The sequence below is a fragment of the Micromys minutus genome (assembly GCF_963924665.1).
Source record: "Micromys minutus genome assembly, chromosome: X".
NCBI classification, from domain to species: Eukaryota; Metazoa; Chordata; class Mammalia; order Rodentia; family Muridae; genus Micromys; species Micromys minutus.
In genome coordinates, this window is record NC_137970.1 from 63,554,951 (window position 1) to 63,568,173 (window position 13,223).

The 13,223-nt window shown below is 37.0% G+C and overlaps 1 pseudogene across 1 annotated transcript; it reads left to right on the forward strand.

Annotated features, from left to right (window-relative positions):
* The first annotated feature begins 516 nt into the window (after nucleotides 1-516).
* Nucleotides 517-2,043, forward strand: LOC308415456 (F-box-like/WD repeat-containing protein TBL1XR1; annotated as a pseudogene). The gene has a single exon. The product of its transcript is annotated as an F-box-like/WD repeat-containing protein TBL1XR1 (transcript).
* The last annotated feature ends 11,180 nt before the right edge of the window (nucleotides 2,044-13,223 follow it).

Sequence of the window (13,223 nt, forward strand, 5' to 3'; positions counted from 1 at the left end):
GCATTCATCCCCACGTTAAAATGAAAATACAAATAGAAGATGTGTGCATAAAGTTTTTTTTGAGACTTAGTGGGATATCTATCTGTGCATACCCTTTCTTACACTGACTAATTGGCACAAATATGAACTATCACATATGAGATAACTGGATGGTGAAAGTTTGCTTAAAGAAAACTCTGTTAAGGTTTTGCTGTGAGGCCACCGCCACCTCGGGCCAGGAGCTCATTTGTGCCTGGCTGGTCCCCGTGTTCCTGGTGCCTAGCCAGAGCAGTTGGGTGCTCACTTGCATTTGGCTCTCTCCCTTAGTAACAGCTCCCCTCCTGCCTGGGTGCTGTGCCCTGCCCCTGCGCCCCTTCCCTGCCGGACCCTCTGTGCGACTGTCAGCGCCCTCATCCCAGGGCGCCTAAGGGTGCTGATGGCGGCCAGGAGGGGACCACTGCGTGTCCTTGAGGGGAAAGAGTCGCCAAGCAGAGTTATGTCCTGTGTTGTGACCTCGTGGTTTAAGTGGGAATAAAGATGAGTATAAGCAGTGATGAGGTCAACTTCTTGGTATATAGGTACTTGCAAGAGTCAGGATTCTTTCATTCTGCATTTACCTTTGGTACAGAGAACCATATAAGTCATAAATGGTGCTCTCATCCCGCCCGCTGCCCTCATCTCTATCATCCAGAAAGGCCTGCAGTATGTAGAGGCAGAAGTTAGCATAAATGAGGATGGCACCTTATTTGATGGTCAACCCATAGAGTCTCTGTCCCTGATAGATGCTGTTATGCCAGATGTAGTCCAAACAAGACTACAAGCCTACCGAGACAAGCTTGCACAGCAACATGCAGCCGCCGCGGCTGCTCCTGAAGCCACTAACCAAGGAGCCGCGAAAAATGGAGAGAACACAGCAAACGGGGAGGAGAATGGAGCACACACCATCACAAATAATCACACTGACATGATGGAGGTAGATGGAGATGTGGAAATCCCTTCCAATAAAGCGGTTGTGCTTTGGGGCCATGAATCTGAAGTTTTCATCTGTGCCTGGAACCCTGTTAGTGATCTCCTGGCACCAGAGTCTGAAGACTCCATGGCAAGAATATGGAACCTCAGTGAGAACAGTACAACTGGCCTCACCCAGCTGGTGCTTAGACACTGCATATAGGAAGGAGGACAGGACATTCCCAGCAACTAGGATGTCACCTCTGTAGATTGGAATAGTGAAGGTGTACTTCTAGCCACTGGGTCATATGACAGATTTGCCAGGATATGGACTAAAGACAGTAATCATGCTAGCTAGCACCTTGGGGCAGTGTAAAGGTCCTATATTTGCATTAAGATGGAATAAGAAAGGAAATTTCATCCTAAGTGCTGGCATAGATAAGACCATCATTATATTGGGATGTGCATGCTGGTAAAGCCAAGCAGCAGTTTCCTTTCCATTCAGCCCCAGCACTGGATGTCTACTGGCAGAGCAACAATACCTGTGCATCTTGTAGTACAGACATGTGCATTCATGTCTGCAAATTAGGACAAGACAGACCTATCAAAACATCCCAGGGACACACAAATGAAGTAAACACTATCAAATGGGACCCAACTGGCAATCTCCTAGCTTCCTGTTCAGATGACATGACATTGAAGATCTGGAGTATGAAGCAAGATAACTGTGTGCATGATTTGCAAGAACATAATAAAGGAATTTATACTATTAAATGGAGTCCAACAGGACCAGGAACAAATAATCAAAATGCCAACCTTATGCTAGCAAGTGCATCCTTTGATTCTACAGTTAGATTATGGGACGCAGACCAAGGGATTTGCATCCGTACTTTGACGAAACATCAGGAGCCCGTGTACAGCATGGCTTTTAGTCCTGATGGCAGGTATCTGGGAAGTGGTTCTTTTGACAAGTGTGTGCACATCTGGAACACACAGACAAGTGCTCTAGTTCACAGTTACAGAGGAATAGGTGGAATTTTTGACATTTGCTGGAATGCAGCAGAAGACAAAGTTGCTTCAGATGGTTCAGTTTGTATCTTAGACCTTCGGAAATAGCGTTACTAGTTGGAAGCCATGGGCCGACTATGAATGTGAACATAGCCACAAGACTATCCATGACCCACATACGGCTATAGTCTCACTTGAACCATGGCCAGTCCACTACAGCCAAATCTAAGAGAAATATGTACACGCAGTGTATATGAACACAACTGTACCCTGAAGATGACAGTCTCATCCCAGCCTGTGAATTCTGCTCACCAAGTGCTGGGATCTAACATGATGTGTCCCTAAGTAGCATTTAGAAGTTTGGATATGGAAACCAGAAGAGAAGGAATATGCATTATAAGAGCCAACCATACATGTCCCAGTTTTGAATATTAATGACAGCCTTGTTTCTCCCCTTTGAGTCAGAATACACATGGATTATATTCTTTTTCCCCTTCAGTAGTGCGCAGTCTGTATGTACAGAGAACATGGACTTCACAAAAGCTTGCAGCAGTAGTTGGTTCTTGCTTCCAAGATTGTTTTGGGTTAGATTATGGATGCATGAAGTAAGGGAGTGAATAAATTTCTTGCTTTTTATTTCCCTCACCTTTTAAACAACAAAAGAAAAAATCTTAAAAATATTTTACTGCATTCTTTGTAAGAAGTAGATGTTTGGTACTTTTGATGGGTCCCAGAGCATATACTCAATAGGTGCATATTGTGAAAGGAATCGGAGTAATAGGAACATGCCTGACTTTTGTCATGTCATTCTCTGATACTCATCAGCAAAGGGTGTTATGTCATCTTTGCTTTGGGTTTTCTGTTTTATTTGTGTGTGTGTGTGTGTGTGTGTGTGTGTGTGTGTGTGTGTAAGAGAGAGGGGAGTGAGAGAGGGGCAGGGAGGCTTAAAAGTTTCTTTTGAGGGTTGTATTTCTGCCAATTAAAGACTAGAAGGGCACAACCTTTTTTAATATCACAAAGGAGATTTTTTTAATCTTCTGATGTTTTTTAGTCATAAGTAAATTATGGTTAAAATGCACCCTATTGTGAGAAGCAGTAATGGAGTTTGTTTTTTTTTTTTTTATTTTTAGTTTACCATTTGTCTGTTTTACTTTGCTTCTTAAGAGATTAAAATATGTCTGGATAAGGATTAGCTTCTCAAAGTGTCCATCATTCTGTATAGAAGCTCAAATATGTAATTGTAATGTAACCATATTCCTGTATTAAGAGTCTCTCGTGTTAGTTTTCTTTTCACAAAGCAAGATTACAGCATATTGCACTGCCATTAAATGGTTAAGTGTTTGCTGCCTTCATTTTAAAAGCAGTTTTTAAAGTCTTGCTTTGAGGTGTTTTTGGATAGCAGTGATGGAGATTTAGGAGAAGTGTGGCTGGGGCTAGCCCTCCGCCTGTGTCTATGTCGCCAAAGCTTCACTTTGCCAAGCAAAGTAGATCTAAGCTGCGGCTTTTTCTAGTAATCACTACTATATCTTGTCTTTTACTCTTGTGTATATCAAGCATTTTTCTTAAAGATACAGGTATCCAATCAGATTTCTTCTTATGTTCAGCGAAAAGTCAAATATACCTACAAATGTTCACCAGAGGTTATGTTTGTGAAGGTGGTTAACAGGACACTCGATATTAACAGAAGAACCCAGGAGCATTGGTTCTGGAGAGAAAGAACAGTTGTCAAATTGATATCTTTAAAATTTTTAATTAAGAAATTGCTTAGCAACTTTATAACACTATATGTGTCAGTAGGTGTTTTGAGGCCTTTGACTCCTAAATCCCACCCTGTGTTCTAAGAAGCGGCTCTAACTCTGCCACTCGGCTTTGATGCTCTGTACTTGCTGCCTTGCTCTTTACAAAAGAGCCTTGATTGACACAGGTCTTGGCTTCAGTAAGGTAGGGTGGCATTTGCTTTTGTAAAGAGGATGAATCCACTTAAATTGCACCACACATCATTCTCTCTCCCCCTTTGTTCTTAGTGGAGACTAATACTGTAATAATAAGAGTTGCATCCAGAGAGGCAGTCACCTATGGTTTGTGCCAGGTGTTCTTAGGGGTTCGATCACACTGAGATTTAGAGCCCATTGCTCTGTAGCTCTGTAGGAATTCTAAAATGCTGAGTGTCTGGCACTTAAGATTTCGCTTCTACTGCTAGAGGGTCACATCTTGGCCTCTGTTGTTGTTTTAAAAACTATTAATAAAAATAAAAAAAATTGTGCAATAATTTTTAAACGTGCCCCCAGGAATAGACACAAACGTTTTGAATATGCCTAGGCTGCATTTCCTTAAGGGATGCATTTGTCAATTGCACTGAATATGAACCTGAAATTCAGAGGTGATTGTTGATAGTGCTTTTGTATTTTGATATGGACATTTTTTTTTCATTTACATACAGTCATTGACGTTCTTCCCAGCTGATTCAAAGACAGTCACAAATTCCTGAAATACAGCTGCCAACGTGACAGTTGAATTGTTTAATAATGTCTTGCTTTCTGTTGGGTGTGTGTTTATTGGTTTGTTTTTTTTTTTCCTATTTCTTTTGCTATTTGACTTCAGCACACTAGCTGTGATAGATTGTTGGGTAGAAGATAAACACAGAGTTTTGCTATCCCAGAGCCTTGGGTCTTTCCCTTGCAGATGTGGCTGAAGATGTCCATCTTTAGGCTGGTTCTTAGTGAGTATAGGACTATGTGCTTTGCCACTGCTCTTACTGACACTGTAGCCTGCTGACGTGCCACAATGCTGCTCCACAGACACCACACCACGTCGCCACCTGAGCAGTCAGATGGTCACCAGAGACCACACTTGAGTGTGTCAAGTGCTGTCATGGGGTTTCTCACTTTCCTTCTTGTCTTTTTCTGAAGAGTCACAGAGTCCAGTAGTCTTTCTGTGGTATTCGTTTAGATCATTGTTTTATATGCTACTGTAAAGAAGAGAATGAGGAGATTTAACCGAATATCGTTGATTAAAGTAGCTGGAGGGTGCAGCTGCCACCCTTGAAAGGCAAGAAGGAACTTGTGTACTCCGTGCGGGATACCCTTGGGGACTTACGTTTTACCCCACTCCTGTTTTGCATGAACAGGTAATATCATTGACTTTCAAATGATTTAGGAGTGGTAATTGGAATAGGTATTAGAGTGTAGCAAATTCTGTTTTCATGAGTTATCCTCTAGGTGAGTAAGTACATTTTAAGATTAAACACCTTTTACAGATACTGAAAGTGCCTCCTTTTACGGTATTAAAAAATCAAATTATGGTGCAAAAAGTAATCAATAGATTGAATCACACGAAGGGTTTTTTGCTTTTTGACATAAAAAAAAAATGTCAAGAGACAGGCCAAAGAGTTGTACTTTTTACTTACAAAGCACACCTTTTTTTTCCTTAAGATTCTTTCTGTCGATCAGATTTGATGAAAGAGTACTATTTTTAAGGAGCTATCTGCTTATGTAGAATGATTTTGTTAAAAGAGTAATGTAAACTATGAAGGAGGAGCAGAGGCCCGCAGAGGACTGGGCCTTTTGCTGTTTAAAGGAATCACGGATGACCAGGCTTCTACAAGAACACAGGACACTTTTACTAAATGCATAGGAAAACCATCTCATACAGTGCTGTCTTGCTCTTTTAAAGACCATTTACGTTTTTGTAAGCGCATTGCACATTTCCACAGATGCTGGATTCTCAGGAGCTCAGCAGTACTTGCACAGTTGCCACAGAGATCCTGCCTCCGTGGACCAACATCGTGGCACAGCAGCAAAAGCCAGCATAAAGGGGTTTGTCGCCAGCCTACAGAGACCCTGGGGGTGGTTTTCTGTTCGTTTTTCATTCTCTCCTTTTGTCTGAAATCATCAGGGAGGGATCAGTAATAGCTCTTATGTGTCACATTTGATATCGGTCTTTTAATACGCAATCCTAATCAAACGCAGGAGAAAAAAAGGGAATGCTCACATTCTTTAATCCACTCATTTAGAATCCAGTGTCTTTATATAGCAGTTCTGAGGTGCCCACGGCAGTCTTTATCTCTGCCCTTCTGTGACAGTGTTGAAGCAGGCTTTTTATTTCTTTTTTTTTTTTTTTTAATCTAGCAAGGTGTGTCATATTTTCTTTGGAATTTCTGGACAAGTTTGAGGAAACATTCTGCATGTTCTATCTGGTGTGTTTTTTTTTTTTTTTTTTTTTTTTTCATCTCATTACAAACAGGCAGACTGTTGTGTATCTCTGCCATCCATAAATACAGAAGTGATTTTCTTTCCTGACTTTGACATTATTGCTACATATAATATTTCCATTTGAGTTTTGCAAATTCTTTGGGTCTAATTCTGTGAGCCTACCTTAGTACTGGGTGATAACATCTGCAGCCTTTCTTTAGTTCCACGGTTAACTTTAAAGCTGTTCTAGACGTGTAAACCAGCCCATGACAGTTTTTGTACACGATTAAGTACTTTATCATTCAAATTTCACGATGATTGTATAAGGAAGACTGATACAGATGGCTCTCTCTTCTAGACGATGTTGATGACACTTTAGATGTATTTTTGTTCCACATCTCAGTGATTTGTCCCCAATGACTTTGACCCTTTCCAAACACATTTGTGTGTGTGTGTGTGTGTGTGTGTGTGTGTGTGTGTGTTTGTTGTTGTTGTTGCAGTTTTCCCTTTGCATTGTATTGCTTTGACAACTGTAATTTGAATCAGATCTGAAAGAGGTCCAGAATAAAATATATTTTGATATTAAAACAAACTGTTAAGTATCAGTCAAAAAAATACTAAAATAGAAATATCCCATGGTGAATATTTGTATAGAGTAAATCTAACACAGAAATTTTACATTAAATGTTTAATTATTTTACTTCTGGTTCTATATCAAATCAAGAATGAGCCAGTCAAATTAAGCTAAAGTAGAAATTAAATAGCCATTTAGCCTACCACCCTTTTCAATTCCATAAACTTTGAAATGAGAGTTATGATTTCAGTATTATATGGACAAGAACAAGGTAAATTATATATGTTTTATAAGATTATAAATTCCCAATATTATATTAATTTCTCTGATACCTTTGAGTGATGAATTGCATACATGTAATGACCTTACTTACATAGAAAAGTAAATTTTTTATAATTAATTTATTCTGTAGACCTAAAATTCATTAAGAAGTCTATCATCCTGAGTGAGATAGCCCAGTCACAAAAGAACAGACATAATATGCAGTCACTGATATTGGGATGCTAACCCCAGAGGCTTGCACTCCCGCAGAAACAACTCACAGACTGTATGAAGTCCAAAAAATAAAGAAAACAAATATATATATATATTTACAAAACAAGAAGGCTTTGACTATTTCCATGTTGCGTTTTGTTTTGCATGTACTTCACGCTCATTGTAACTATTAGGTTTTCAATGCATACTGTCAATCCCTTGAAAAAATTAAGTACTGACTAAAAAATATATTCACATAGTTTTATATAAAAATTATTTTAATATATGAAAAAACAGTACTGACAAAAATGTATAATTTTAAGCAAAAAATGTTTAAAATCTGTACATTTATCTTTGTTTTGTAAAATAAAGTCGTTTAAAAAAAGAAAGCAACTTAACATACAAACATTACATATATGTGGATATAATATAAAACAGTATAAAATATTGATTTAACATGATAAAATATTGATGAACAGAGTATATGATAAACACTATATTTTCATGTTTTTAGTGAAGTTTATATGGTGGACTCTATTTTTATTTACTCATGTCATAATCATTTTGTAATATATTTTATTAATACATAAACTATATATTGCATTTACTTCATAGATAAATTATTTCTATCATAAAGGTTTTATCAAGTTTTTTCAAGAAATCAATTTTGAGGAAATATTACTAAACCTCACATTGAAAATGATAAAGTTTCTGCTAATAAAATGTTCAAAAATGCAATATTATGCATACTCACACACACACAAAATCTTACATATTTTCTATGGTTACTATGACTTCCTTTTGGGTAAACTGAACATGATACTTTATGGTGATTTAAAATTAGTTTCACTTAGCAAGTTTTAATCCTCCAGATTTTTAGTACGTTCTTTCTCAGAACTCCAGAGGCTTCTCTTGATGTGTTAAGTTTGAATAATATATATAATATATATATATATATATATGAGATATTTGCTAATCAAGTGTGAAGTTATTAGAAGTTCCAAGTACTTCCTCTCTAAGTGTTGCTGATTCATGTGCCCTAAAAGATAACTGTTCATGATTCATATCCTATAATTGATTCTTGCTTTCTGACATATTTCTTTGTAAAAGTACTGCCAGTCATCTGTGAAATTTTTAAGTAGGCAATAGAATTATCCATTGCCCTTTCATTGAAAAATATTTCAATCTAAATTTATTTGCAATATTGTAATCTATTTTATATCTCAGTCTAAAACAAAAGAGAAGAACAAAACAAAACAAAATAAAGTATGCTCTCTTTTCCTGAAATCATACAGTAAAAAAGTAATTTATATTTTCTGTTCATGTTACACTACTTATTACCTTAACATCACCATTGTTTAGAATGTAATTTATAATTGCCTTAATTATCTTACAAACATTATCTTTTACCCCTTCTTTTTTAAAACATTTATTTATTTATTATATATGAGTACACTGTAGCTATATTCAGACACACCAGAAGAGGGCATCAGATACCATTGCAGATGGTTGTGAGCCACCATGTGGTTGCTGGGATTTGAACTCAGGACCTCTGGAAGAGTAGTCAATGGTCTTAACCACTGAGCCATCTCTCCAGCCCATGTTACCCCTTCTAAATAAAGTGAATTGTAACTAAATGGCTGGTAGAACTTCAACACTTCTCAGTACTCATTGGGCATTCGACATTGTTACCCTATACTCATGAAAACACTATCTCATTTGAAAAGCTCTTCTTCACTACCTTTTTCAATAATACTTTGGTTTTATTACTTTTCTACTCGTCCAACATTTATTTTAATCACTTATAAGAGCTCCCTTCTCCATCTTTTAACTGTAGGCATTCATTCCTTAATTATTTATCTCTTTTCTGCGATACACTGTCTCCAGATGATCTAAATTACCACATATGGGCTGATGACTGCATGTAGAATTCTGGCCCTGCTGCTTCTTTCAAGCTCCTAACTCATTTTTGACATATGGTTTGGCATGTATCTCTTTGTGAATATCCTGCTAGGTTCCTAAATGTGACATTAATAATATCAAACTGGTCTGATTCACCCAACCTGTTTTCCTTGGATTCCAATCCTTACTAATTGCATTCTCACCTTTAAAGTCTCATCTATTAAAAGCCTCACACATTTTTAACTCTTTCTTTTCTTACACTTCATAAACAATTACCATAGTATTTATGCTGGTTTTAAATTATATATATATATATGTGTGTGTGTGTGTGTGTGTGTGTGTGTGTTCTCTTCATAGTCATATATATGCCTTTTCTAATTCAAAGATTGGTATAGATCTAAAGAGAATCTTCATCAGGGGAATATCAATTGTCTGACAACCACTTAAAGAAATATTCAACATCCTTAGCCACCAGGGAAATGCAAATAAAATAACTGTGATTCCCTCTTATAACTGTCAGAATGAATACAATCAAAAACTTAAGTGACATCTCATGCTGGTGAGGATGTGGAACAAAGGAAACATGCTTCCATTGCTGGTGTGAATGAAAAGTTATACAGTCACTTCGGAAATTAATATGGCAGTTCCCAGAAGAGTGAGAATCAACCTGCCTCACTACCCAAGCTATAACACTGCCAGGAATATACACAAAGGAGGATGTATCCTACCATAAAGGCACTTTCTTTGATATATTAATAGCAGCTTCATTCATAATAGAAACTGTAAAAATCCTAGTTGTCCCAGTGTAAAATAATGGATAAAGAAAATGGATGGAACCTTAAAAATAAATAATCCTAAGTGAGGAAACCTAGACCCTGAAAGACAAAAATGTTGTTCACTCACTTTTAAGTGGCTATAAGGTATAAAGATTAATCAGGTTATAATCTACAGACCCAGAGAAGCTAAGTCACAAGCAGGGCTTGGGCAAGAAGAATGAATCTCCCTGGGAAGAAGAAATTGACTTGATATTGTAGGTGGACTTAGGGTCGGAGAGATGAGAAAAGAGGGGATCAGGGGAGAAGAGAGTAGAGAATTAGAGTACAGGGAGTAGCAACCAAAATTGGGAGCCCCTATATTATGAATTAGCAACCAAATGCAATGAAGTGTCAAGGAATCTAAGAGGGTGATTTGCACTAATATAATACTCCTAGTGAGGAATGATAAGTGCCCTGAATGGGCTATCTTCTGTTACCATGCAAGACTTCCAGTCATATAATTCCGATACCAACCAGCCACAAATCTTCAATATACAATTTTCCTACCTGAAGGATGGGCTAAGGTAAGTAAGAAGAAATTATGGAAGTGATCAACCAATACTTGGTCCAACTTGAGAACCACGCCATGAAAGTGTGTCCACCCTTGACACTGTCTAGAAGAAGAAACTAGAGTCTGCATATCCCAAGAGACTTAGGATACAATTAAATAGGAATGACACAAACAAAATAAGATCAAAGGAGGAAAAAAAAGGGAGGAAGAAAGTAAGAAAGAAAGGAAAAAGGCAATCAAATGATCTCTACTGATATTGTCTTATACTTGTAGTCAGAAGCATAATCACAGGCTTCATCCCAAAATTATGGATAGAGATGCAAAGACTCTTAGGTCGAATGGGAGGAATATTGTGGAAGAAGGGGAGGAAGGAATCAGATGAGTCAAGAACACTAAAAAACAAACAAATAAAACAAAACAAAACCAAAAATAAAATTAACACCACAGAATCCAATAACCTAGGCACAAAGGGACATAACTGACAACCAGAGAGCCTACATGGAACTGACCTAGAATCTCTGCATATATGTTATTGCTGTGAAATTTAATCTTCTTTTGAGATTCCTAAAAGTGTGCATTGGAGGTGTTTTCCTTTTTTCTTCTACTGAGTTGCTCCTTTCCAACTATTATATAATGGGAGATACCTAGTCCTATTGCAAATTAAAATGCCATGTTTGTGTGATATCCCTGGAGGCCTGCCATTTTCTGAGGAATAGAAGTGAGTGGTAGCATGGTGAAAGTGGGGTAAGAGACTAAAAAGGGAGGTGGGAGGGAATGTGTGGTCAGGATGTAATATATGAGAAGTGAATAAATAAATAGTCTCTTTTATATATACATTGAAGAGATTCCAATTTAATTATCCAATACAATTCACAAAGATTAATTTCTATAATTTATAATTATATTATACATAATTAAATTACAAATAAATAATAAAAATATATTAAAAATATATTATAAATAAAAATAAAGGTAAAAGAATCATTATAATGAACCAATGTGACTACCAAGTACTACAAAGTAAATAACTCTTAAGGGCACATAAAAACAAATCAGATGATTAGGAGCAAAATTCCTTATGTTAGTGTATTTACCCTAATTTTAAGAAGCACACACTAATCTGACATTAAATGCAGTGCCAGAAATAATTTTTGTAACCTAGAATTAAGTGATTCAATAAAATTTGCTAAAATATACATGTAAATTTTCTGTATGTTTATGAAACAATATATAGAATGAAAGTGACCCTTACAAAGCTAACACATTAATTAGGGCTGCCTTATAATTTCAGAAGTTGATTCCATTGTTAACATGGCAGAGAGGATGGGGTCATCCTTAGAATTCATTTTCAGAACACCAATGTGACCTCATAAAATTGAAAAGTTTCTGTAAGTAAAAGGATACTGCCAATTGGATAAACTGCATCCCACAGATTGGGAAAAGATTTTAACCAACCTTACATTGATAGAAGGCTACCATCCAAAATATATTTAAAAACACAGGAAGTTAGACTCCAGAGAACCAAATAATCCTATGAAAATGGGATATAGAGCTAAATAATACTTTTAACTATGGAATATCAAATGGCTGAGAAACACTGAAAGAAATATCCCACATCCTTAATCATCAGGGAAATACAAACCAAAAAGACTCTGAGATTGCTCCTCACACCAATCAGAATGACTAAGTTCAAAAACTCAGGTGAAAGAAGATGCTGGCAAGGATGTAAAAAAGAGGAACACTGCTACATTTCTGGTGGCGTTTCAAGCTGGTATAGTCACTCTATAAATGAGTCTGGTGGTTCCTTAGAAAAGTGGAAATTGTTCTACATGAAAACCAAGCTTTACAACTCCTGGACATATACTAAAAAGTTGTTCCAACATATAACAAGGACACATGCCCTACTATGTTCATAAAAACCTTATTCATAATAGCCAAAAGCTTGAAACAGTTCAGCTATCTCTCAACAGATGATTGTTACAGAAAATGTGGTACATTTATACAATAAAGTATTACTCAGCTATTAAAAATAATTACTTCATGAAAATCTTAGGTAAATGAATAGAACTTTAAAATATCATCCTGAGTGAGGTAATATAGTGACAGAAGAATATGTGCTCACTGATATGTAGATATTTGCAAAAAAGGGGGGAGGTGGAGCTTGGAAAGCTTAGAATACCGGGTAATACAGCTCATAGACCAAATAAAACCCAAGAAGAAGAATGACCAAACCAGATTATGGATGCTAAAGTTGTACTCAGAAGGGAGAAGAAATAATCTCAGGAGGTAGAGAGAGAGAGTGATCTGGGAGGGATAGAGGAGGGGGGTGATTTATAAAAGGGGGCCTGTACAGAAACATGGAGAAAATGGGGGAGAAGTTCAGAAGAACATTAATGTGAAAGAAGGTGTATGGCAGTAGAGGAAGTGAAACTGGGGGTAGCCACTAGAAGGTCCAAGATGCCAGAGACATAAGAGATTCCTGGGACCCAGCATGTGAGACATTAGCTGAAATACCCAACAAAGTTGATAAAGAATATGTAGAGAACATATCCAGTGGATAGGCACAAGATAAGGCAAGAACTGTGATTGGGCATTGAAAAAGAAAGGAGGGGACAGAGTTTTTGAAAGGTGAAAGAGATAGGGAGAGTAGAAGATGAAACTAATATGAAGGAAGAGAAGGATGACTGGAACCTCTGAGGCTTTAAATAGGTAACTATGAATATCCTATAAAGGATGAGTTAGTACAGGACAATTTATCTTATCTACGTGGGCAGGTTTTATGAATATCAATTAGCTCTAAGTTTATCTGTGTGGACATTTTA